Raw genomic sequence first — 10,107 nt, 5'->3', positions numbered from 1 at the left:
CTAATTTATTTTTAATTTACATTATATTACTTATCCATGAATTACTTATCATATCACTCAAACCAAACGATGCTCATGTCATAATGAAATTTGGTTTGCTTTAGAAAAAAGATTGACCCGAAAGATGATCACATATCACATGAGTCATACAACCATTAGTTTGCTTTAGAGTAATTGGACAAGATGGCTTCAGACTTTGGGATTGAAGCTGATGGTCAAAAATGGTGAGCATACTAATTTAAGTGTGATAAGATTGGGGAAATCATTTCATGGCTTTGCCTTATTAGTCAAAGCCCCTCATTTATGACCATTCTTTAAAAAAAATCTGTTTTTTGTCTAAGGCTTCAATTCTATTTATACATTCAATCTACTATCCCACCGATTCACATACACGTTGTTAAATAAAAATTCTTTTATTATTTTAGTGGTGTTTTGAAAATAGCAATAATGAAATTTTCTCCTCCAAATGAAATTTTTTGGCCTCGTCTTTGGCTATTTGTATTGATTATTTTTATTTGTGAAAATTAAACCTTCTTGATTAATGGATCACCACGTTTAAGCTCGGGATATTTAGTGTTGGTTCTAATATGCTAGATGTCCCACGTCGACTGGATTAAATCTTGAGAGATGTGTATATAGACTTGGACAATCTCTTCCCTTGAACTAATTTTTGGGTAAAATTAGGGTCAAATCCATGATCTTTAACAACCAATCTACTCAGTTATTCCAAATTCAAACCCAACCATTCTTCAGTTTTTGAGGTTGTTTTTAATCTTATAATATAAGAGTAATGTTACATGTACATTTTAGTGTAAACCATGATTTACATTTTTCTTTATTAATTACAAAATTTTCCTTGATCAACTAGATATATATTTCCTATTATGGGTAATTTTGTATTTAATGAGAGAAATTGTAAGTATATGTAAGCCAAGATATTGTACACTAATATTTTTTTAATATAAAAATTAAAATTAAATGACAAAATAATGTCCGCACAAAAACTTTTCCAAATTGGGAATCGGACAACATAAAATCCATAAAAAAAAAAAAAAAATCCCAAAATGAGGAAGCCCACAGGCACCGCCGTAATAAATTTGTTGATATTTTTTAGTTACGTAAATACATTGCCGTTTAACTTGAAATGCTTAAGTCAAATCCCACTGCAAAGTCTTCATGTCAGGTTGTATGACTATCATATGCTCTAATTATTTTGGTAATATATGCATACGAAATAGAAATCTCATGCTGTGATTCTTCTATTATCTATACACAAACATATATGGCAAAATCCATTTGTACTGTTGTTTCTTGCTTGGTTTTGTGGTTCATGACTTGTTTGAGAATTACACCAATAAAATGCACCAGTAATGAAACTGATTTACTTGCATTGCTGGCCTTTAAAGCTGCCATAAATGCTGATCCACTTGGAGCTTTAAACTCTTGGAACGAAAGCTCGGATTTTTGTACTTGGAAAGGTGTTCGCTGCGGCACGAGGCACCGCAGTAGAGTTGTTGCAATAGGCCTCGTTTCTAAGGGCTTGGTGGGATCCCTGTCACCTCATATTGGTAATCTCTCTTTTCTTAGAGCCATCGCTCTCCGGAACAATAGCTTTTCCGGCCAAATTCCGCAACAAGTCGGTTTCTTAAGGCGACTGGAGTTTGCAGAATTCAGTAACAATTCTTTTGTCGGGCCGATACCCACAAATATTTCAGAGTGTTCAAATCTTGGTTATCTTAACTTGATTGACAACAGCCTCTCGGGAACGATCCCATTTGAGATGGGCTATCTTTACAGGCTCACAGATCTTGGCTTGGGGAAAAACAACCTCTCGGGCTCTATCCCACCAGCCATTGGCAACATAACATCTCTACGGCAAATATCTTTGGGGAGCTGTGACTTTGTAGGAGAAATTCCCGAGTCCTTTTCCCAGCTCCGGAACCTAAACTATCTTTTTTCAAACGTGAATAGATTGACTGGTACAATTCCTTCCGGTCTTTTTAATTTATCTGCTCTCTCTTATTTCGAAGTAGCAATGAATCAGCTCGAAGGAACTATACCCGCTAACATGGGCCTCACCCTTCCTAATTTGAAGCGCTTTTATTTAGCGGGGAACATGTTCAGTGGAAGATCCCAGTTTCACTCGCCAATGCAACCTTACTTGAAGACTTAGACTTCACTGCAAATAGCTTTCATGGGCCATTACCCGAAAATCTTGGGAGCCAGCTTCCAAATCTAGTGACCTTCCTCATTGAAGCTAATCTTATTCGAGATGATATAAGTTTCATTTCATCCTTCACAAATTGCACCAACCTTACAACATTGGTTCTCAGTAAAAACTCTTTCAGTGGTTCGTTGCCAGACTCGATCGCTAATCTTTCGACTAACATGGTTTGGCTAAGAATATCAGAGAATCAAATACACGGTCAGATTCATCCAGGCATTAGAAACCTTGTCCGTCTCACTCGTCTTTCGTTAAACAACAACTTCCTTAGTGGCCCTATTCCTTTCGGCATTGGGGAACTTTCGAACTTGCGAGAGCTTTACATGGGAACCAATAGGTTGACAGAGAAGATGCCATATAGCCTGGGAAACTTGACTTCGCTAAACCGCTTGGAGTTACAGGAAAACAACCTTTCCGGAAGTATACCTCCGAGTCTCAGTCGCTGCACCAACTTGTTATCCTTGTCTCTTTCTGATAACAAACTTAATGGTTCTGTGCCAGAAGACATTATGAGGCTTTCTTCGTTATCCATTTTTCTTGATCTTTCGAACAATGCTTTCACCGGTTCTATTCCAGATGATGTTGGCTCTCTTGTAAACTTGGCATACTTAGGCTTGTCAGATAATAGCCTATCAGGACAAATTCCAAACTCTCTTAGCCATTGCACTAGCCTGCAAGGGCTTTATCTGCAGGGTAACTTGCTTCAAGGAGAGATTCCCCTGGACCTTAGTGCTTTGAGGGGTTTACTGGAGCTCGATCTTTCACGCAATAATTTGTCCGGTAAAATCCCGGTTGTCATGGTGAATCTGGCTGATCTAGAAAACCTCAACTTGTCTTTCAATAGACTACAAGGTGAAGTCCCAACACAAGGAGTATTTAGGAACAGGACAAAAGTTTCACTCTATGGGAACAAGGAATTGTGTGGTGGAGTTCCTGAGTTGAAACTCCCCCCTTGTTCTTCTCCGAAGCCCTCCAAGGAAAACATGTCAACCCTAAAGAAAATCTTGATTCCGGTTGCTGGAGGCATTGGTTTTGCATTTGCATTATGCTTTCTCATATACGTCTACCGACGAAAAAGGACCACAAAAAAGCCCTCTTCTCTTGTGGCATCACTCATTGGAGCTCAATTTATGAGACTTTCTTACACAGACCTCCTAAAAGCCACTGGTGGATTCTCCGAAGAGAACTTGATTGGTGCCGGAAGATTTGGATCTGTTTATAAAGGGATTCTCGAGGACGGACGGAAAACTGTTGCAGTGAAAGTGCTTAATCTTTTTGTCAGAGGAGCCAGTAAGAGCTTTGTGGCGGAATGCAATGCACTTAAAGGCCTGAAGCATCGAAACTTGTTGAAAATATTGAGCGTTTGCGACAGTGTGGATTATCACCAAAATGAATTCAAAGCACTAGTTTATGAATTTCAGCCTAATGGTAGTTTGGAGAAGTGGTTGCACTGGAATAGAGAGCAAGAGGAGCACGATATCGATGCAGTATCCAGGAGCCTTAACATGATTGAGAGGCTCAAAATCGCCATCGATGTTGCTCATGCACTTGAGTATCTGCACGTAGGTTCTGATTCAACTATAGTTCATGGTGACGTGAAGCCGAGTAATATTCTTTTGGATCAAGACATGAACGCTCATGTGGGTGATTTTGGCTTGGTCAAGATAGTTTCGAGTATAGTTCCATCGCATCAAAACAGCAACTCAATCGCGATCAAGGGTACGGTAGGCTATGTTCCTCCAGGTATTACTTACTTCAATCTATCCTCTTCTGTGCATTTGTAACTAATGAATTCTTCTAGTGTTCCTCCCCGACGCTGAAACAGAATGATAAACATGGAACACTAAGTTAAATATGTTGTCTATTTTTTGTTTTGTTAAAAAAACAATCTTTACGTATTAGTACACTGTTGGATTTTGTATGTTGGAGCATCTGCAGAATATGGCACGGGTGGTTCCTTTTCGACGGAAGGAGACGTATACAGCTATGGCATTCTACTGCTGGAGATGTTTACCAATAAAAAACCAACTGACGATGAATTCTGCGATGGGGTAAATCTTCACAGTTTGGTTGGTAACGCTCTTCCAGACCGCGCGATGGAAATGGTGGATCCTCTCATGATTCTGATGGAAAAGGAGATGACTGATAGAAAGAAAGAGTGTGTGGTTTCTGTATTACACATTGGAGTGGGTTGTTCAAGAGAAGCACCAAGAGACAGAATGTCGATGTCAAATGTTGCTGGTGAATTGTGCAAGATCAGAGATGTTCTTCTGGTTATCTGATGGAATAAGCAACTTAGCTTATGTGTTGTGTGAATCTTACCAACTTCAAATGTGAGGCTGATGCCCAACAATGATCGGTCCTCCATCGTTTATAATCTTTGCGAATTTAGAATTCTACCTGTGCAGAATATATATGGGAAAATTGATAAATTGGTCCCGTAAGTTTACCACATTTGGATATTGGTACGATATCTTTGTCATCTTTGATTTAAGTCCATTATCTTTAAATTATTTAAAAATTTGGTCCTTTTCTATCTTAATTGCTGATTTGGCATATTTTCTAGTTGACAATGAAGAATTGAACGGGTGATTTGGCCACATCACACGTTCACATAAAATGTAATATACACGTCATATTATTTATTATTTATTCCAGAAAACATAAACCCTTCTCCCCTCTCTCATACGCATCGGCCCAAGAAAATTCCCTTCTCTCGTCGGCGTCGAAAGCAAACATCGTCCTTCCTCCTCCACCTCCTCCTCCGCAGCCAGTTAATAAGGCCCCGAATCACAAGTCGTTTTTACCCGATCTGCGTCGCATGAAGTTTTTTTTTGCTTCCAAGAACGAAGCTTTAAACCTAACTTTTGAGCAGCCTCTGTTTTCATCATCTTCTTCTCATCAAAACCTCTTGAGTAGCCAAAAAATCGAATCTTGTATAATGAATGCCCGTTTGGAGAAAACAGAAAACGAGGAAGATTTTAATGATCTTGAAAATGTGGAGGATGGTGTTGTGTTATTGGATGATTCTGGTGGTGGTGTAGATGTAGATGAAATTATACCCTTCCAAGTTTCCGATTTGGAAAATTTGAGAAATGTGGTTGAGGTTGAGGTGAATGGTAGTGAGATTGTGGAAGAAGAGGTGTTGTGTATCAGTGTGAGTAATTTGAAGCCTATGAAAGACCATATAAATCTTGATAGTCAGGAGAAGAAGAGTTCAAGTGGGGGTTTTTGGGCTGCAGCCTCTGTTTTCAGCAAGAAATGGCAGAAGTGGAAACAAAAGCAAAAGGTGAAGAAGTAATAGTGGCAAAATCATAGCTACATTACTTGTCGAGAAACCGATTTCGAGATAGTGTAGGGAGACACGGTCTGAGATTGCTGATTATGGATTTGGGAGGAGGTCTTGTGACACCGATCCCCGGTTTTCTCTAGATGTTGGGAGAATCAGTTTTGATGATCCTAGATACTCCTTTGATGGCCTCGAGCTTCTTGGGATGGATATGTGATTGACTAATTTGGAGGAGTTTTCCTAGAATGGCACCTATGCTTTATGTGATGGAGGATGCCCCTGCTGTGCACGTGTTATGCTCGGACATGCAAATTCCAGTTGAGAAGCCATCAAGAAATTTTGCAAATGAAGATGAGGGTGTGCCTGGAGAGTCTGTGCAGACCAAAGAGTATTATTCCTGACTCTTCATAAAAAAGGAGGAAGAGTCTTGATAGGTCTAGTTTGATTAGGAAGACTGCGGCCGCCGTGGTAGCTGAGATTGATGAACTGAAGATGGTTTCGAATGCGAAGGTCTCACCCACTACTGTCGACTATTTTCAAGGGACAGAAGTGGTAGTTGGGGAACGAGGTTGAGGGATTCGAATTCAAACTCTTTGAGGGAAGGGTTTTAAGTTTTTCTGTAATAAATTATATGATGTGTACATTAAATTCCACGTGTATGTATGATGTGGCCAAAACACATGTTCAATTCTTCATTGTCATCCAGAAAACATGCCAAATCGGCAATTATGATAAAAAAAAAAAAAAGACTAAATTCCTAAACAATTTAAAGATAGTGCACTTAAATCAAAGATGACAAAGATATCGCACCAAAATTCAAAAGTGATAAACTTACGGGACCAATTTATCAATTTTTCCTATATATATTTATGTTGTGACTTTGTTTTTTTTATTTTAAAAAGCTATCTTGTGACTTGAATCTCTATTTCTTAAAAAATTTTGTGGGTTGTTACATTTGTAGATTTTCTAGTTTACTGCTACTAGTAAAAAGCACGTGCGTCGCACGTGAGTACATATAATCAATTTATAATTTGTGGGTCATATCACTCAAAGTTATAATCATTTTTTAAGAATTTATTTTCTGAAATTAAAATCCATCTCTCATTAATATATATGATAATATTTTAGTTTGATTAAAAAATAATGTAAAATTTCCTAAAAAATATAGGTGTTGTTGTGAAAAAGTAAAAATTTACGGTAAAAAGTAAAAACTCAAAAACTCAAAATTTATCAAATTCTACACTTTATAAAATTTTTCTCTCTTCACAATTGTGTTTTTCTACACAAATGGAGAGACCTATTTATAGATCTCAATTGGAGATTAGTCAAAAATTAATACATCATTAATTACATCATCACACACTAATTTTCAATATTTTACAACTCAATTTTCAACTTTCAACCTTCAACATTCAACAATAAATAATAATATATATTTATATATATTTTCAACACTCCCCCTTGTGATGATGATCATGATAGAATGACTATCTCCATTACGTGTTGTATACTGCCTCGTTAAAAACCTTACTAGGAAAAACCCATTGGGACAAAAACCATAGTAAGAAAAAAAGAGTGCAGCCACGTAAACTCCCCCTGATGTCAACATGAATGATTCTTCACATATTTCGTAGATTGCGCATCCCAATATTATAAATGTGTTTTCTGAATATCGCCGTGGGAAGTGCCTTTGTGAAGAGATCAGATGAGTTCTCACTTGATTGAATGTAACAGATATCAATATCTTTATTCTTCTCCAGCTCTTGAGTGTATGCAAAGAATTTAGGAAAAATATGTTTAGTTCTGTCACTTTTGATGTATCCTTCTTTCATTTGGGCAACACATGCGGCATTATCTTCATACAGTGTGATTGGATTCTTGTCCACTGATAATCCGCAAGAAGTTTGGATATGCCGAGTCATTGATTTAAGCCAGACACATTCACGGCTTGCTTCATGTAGTGCAATAATCTCGGCATGATTTGATGAAGTTGTAACAAGTGTTTGTTTCTGTGATCGCCAAGAGATTGCAGTGCCTCCATGAGTAAATACATATCCGGTTTGGGAACGTGCCTTATGTGGATCAGATAAGTATCCAGCATCAGCATAACCAATTATTCTCTGATTTGTATCTTTTGGATACAAAAGTCCCAAATCCGTCGTTCCTCGTAAATAACGGAATATATGTTTAATTCCGTTCCAGTGCCTCTTCGTTGGACATGAACTGAATCTTGCCAATAAATTTACTGCAAAAGATATGTCTGGTCTAGTGCAATTTGCAAGATACATAAGGGCACCAATGGCACTTAGATATGGTACTTCAGGACCAAGAACAACTTCATCATCTTCACATGGACGAAATGGATCCTTTTCTATATTCAATGATCTGACAACCATTGGAGTACTTAAAGGATTTGATTGATCCATATTGAAACGTTTAAGGACCTTCTCTGTATAATTAGACTGGTGAACAAAAATTCCACATTCTTTTTGTTCAATTTGTAAACCAAGACAATACTTGGTTTTTCCAAGGTCTTTCATTTCAAATTCTTCCTTCAAGTATAACATCACTTCTTGAATTTCTTTATTCGTTCCAATGATGTTTAAATCATCAACATATACAGCAATAATCACGCATCCCGATGTTGTTTTCTTGATGAAAACACAAGGGCATATTGGATCATTTACATATCCCTTTTTCATCAAGTGTTCACTTAGCCGATTATACCACATTCGGCCGGATTGCTTTAATCCATACAATGATCTTTGTAATTTCACAGAATAAAATTCTCTGGGTTCTGAACTTTGTGCTTCTAGCATCTTAAATCCTTCAGGGATTTTCATGTATATATCACTATCAAGTGATCCGTATAAATAAGCTGTAACAACATCCATTAGACGCATGTCCAAGTTTTCAGACACTGCTAAACTGATCAAATACCGAAACGTAATTGCATCCATAACAGGAGAATATGTTTCTTCATAATCAATTCCAGGTCTTTGAGAAAAACCTTGTGCAACAAGTCGAGCTTTATATCTCACTATTTCATTTTTCTCATTTCTCTTTCGAATAAAAACCCATTTGTACCCAACAGGTTTAACACCTTTAGGTGTAAGGACTATAGGTCCAAAAACACTACGTTTATTTAGCGAATTTAATTCAACCTGGATGGCATCTTTCCATTTTGACCAATCCTTTCGAGTTTTGCATTCACCAAAAGATTTTGGTTCATTATCTTCATTTACGATGTCACATGCCACATTGTACGAAAATATCTCATCAATATCTTGTACATTCTTTCGGTTCCATATTTTTCCAGTATTAATATAATTGATAGAGATTTCATGATTCTCGTCAGTTTGTGGTTCTGACAAAATATTTTCATCATCGTGTGTTTCTTCTGGAACACCATTTTCTATTTTCTGATCATCATTTTTCTCTATGTATTTTCTTTTCCGAGGATTTTTATCCTTTGAACCGATTGGCCTTCCACGTTTCAGGCGTTTTATGACATCATGAATGTCTTCATTTTGTTTCTTTGGAATTTCAACTCGAGCAGGGGCATTTACAGCAGGTATATATGATTTTGTTACCCCTTTTGTGTCTGCAAATGCATCTGGCATTTGATTTGCTATTCTTTGCAAATGCACAATTTGCTGTACATCTTTATCACATTGTTTAGTTCTAGGATCCAAATGTAATAATGATGGTACATACCATGTGATTTCTTTTTCGATGTGTTTCTTTTCTCCCCCTAACATTGGGAAGTTATTTTCATCAAAATGACAATCAGCAAACCGTGCTGTAAACACATCGCCTGTCTGAGCCTCAAGATATCTAATGATTGATGGACTATCATAGCCGATATAAATACCATTCTTTCTTTGAGGTCCCATTTTTGTTCTTTGAGGTGGTGCAATAGGCACATACACCATACATCCACAAATTCTCAAATGAGAAATATCTGGTTCTTTGCCAAATACAAGCTGCAATGGGGAGTGTTTATGATATGCACTTGGCCTGATGCGAATCAATGCAGCAGCATGTAAAATTGCATGTCCCCATATAGAAATAGGGAGTTTCGTTCTCATAATCATTGGTCTAGCAATCAACTGCAGACGTTTAATCAATGATTCAGCTAATCCATTTTGTGTATGAACATGAGCTACAGGATGTTCAACAGTAATTCCCATCGACATACAATAGTCGTTAAAAGTCTGGGAAGTAAATTCTCCAGCATTATCAAGTCTTATTTTCTTGATCGTATATTCGGGAAATTGATTCCGCAATTTTATTATTTGAGCCATCAATTTTGCAAATGCCACATTCCGAGTGGACAATAAACATACATGTGACCATCTGCTAGAGGCATCGATCAATACCATAAAGTATCGAAATGGTCCACATGGTGGATGAATTGGCCCACAAATATCACCTTGAATACGTTCAAGAAATATGGGTGATTCCTTTTGGATTTTAGCTGGTGATGGTCTTATAATAAGTTTCCCCAGAGAACATGCTTTACACTGAAACTTATTATTCTGAAAGATCTTCTGGTCTTTCAGTGGATGACCACTTGTATTTTCTATCATCC

General features: G+C 37.3%; 2 pseudogenes; both read left to right on the top strand.

Moving 5' to 3' along the window:
- Positions 1–1,203: 1,203 nt before the first annotated feature.
- Positions 1,204–4,713, top strand: LOC140861771 (uncharacterized; annotated as a pseudogene).
- LOC140860462 (protein OCTOPUS-like) lies at positions 4,567–6,124 on the top strand (annotated as a pseudogene).
- Positions 6,125–10,107: the final 3,983 nt, after the last annotated feature.

This window comes from Henckelia pumila, chromosome 4, assembly GCF_033568475.1.
Source record: "Henckelia pumila isolate YLH828 chromosome 4, ASM3356847v2, whole genome shotgun sequence".
NCBI lineage: Eukaryota > Viridiplantae > Streptophyta > Magnoliopsida > Lamiales > Gesneriaceae > Henckelia > Henckelia pumila.
Note: the sequence above shows the minus strand (reverse complement) of the source record. Positions and strands in the feature narration are given on the sequence as shown.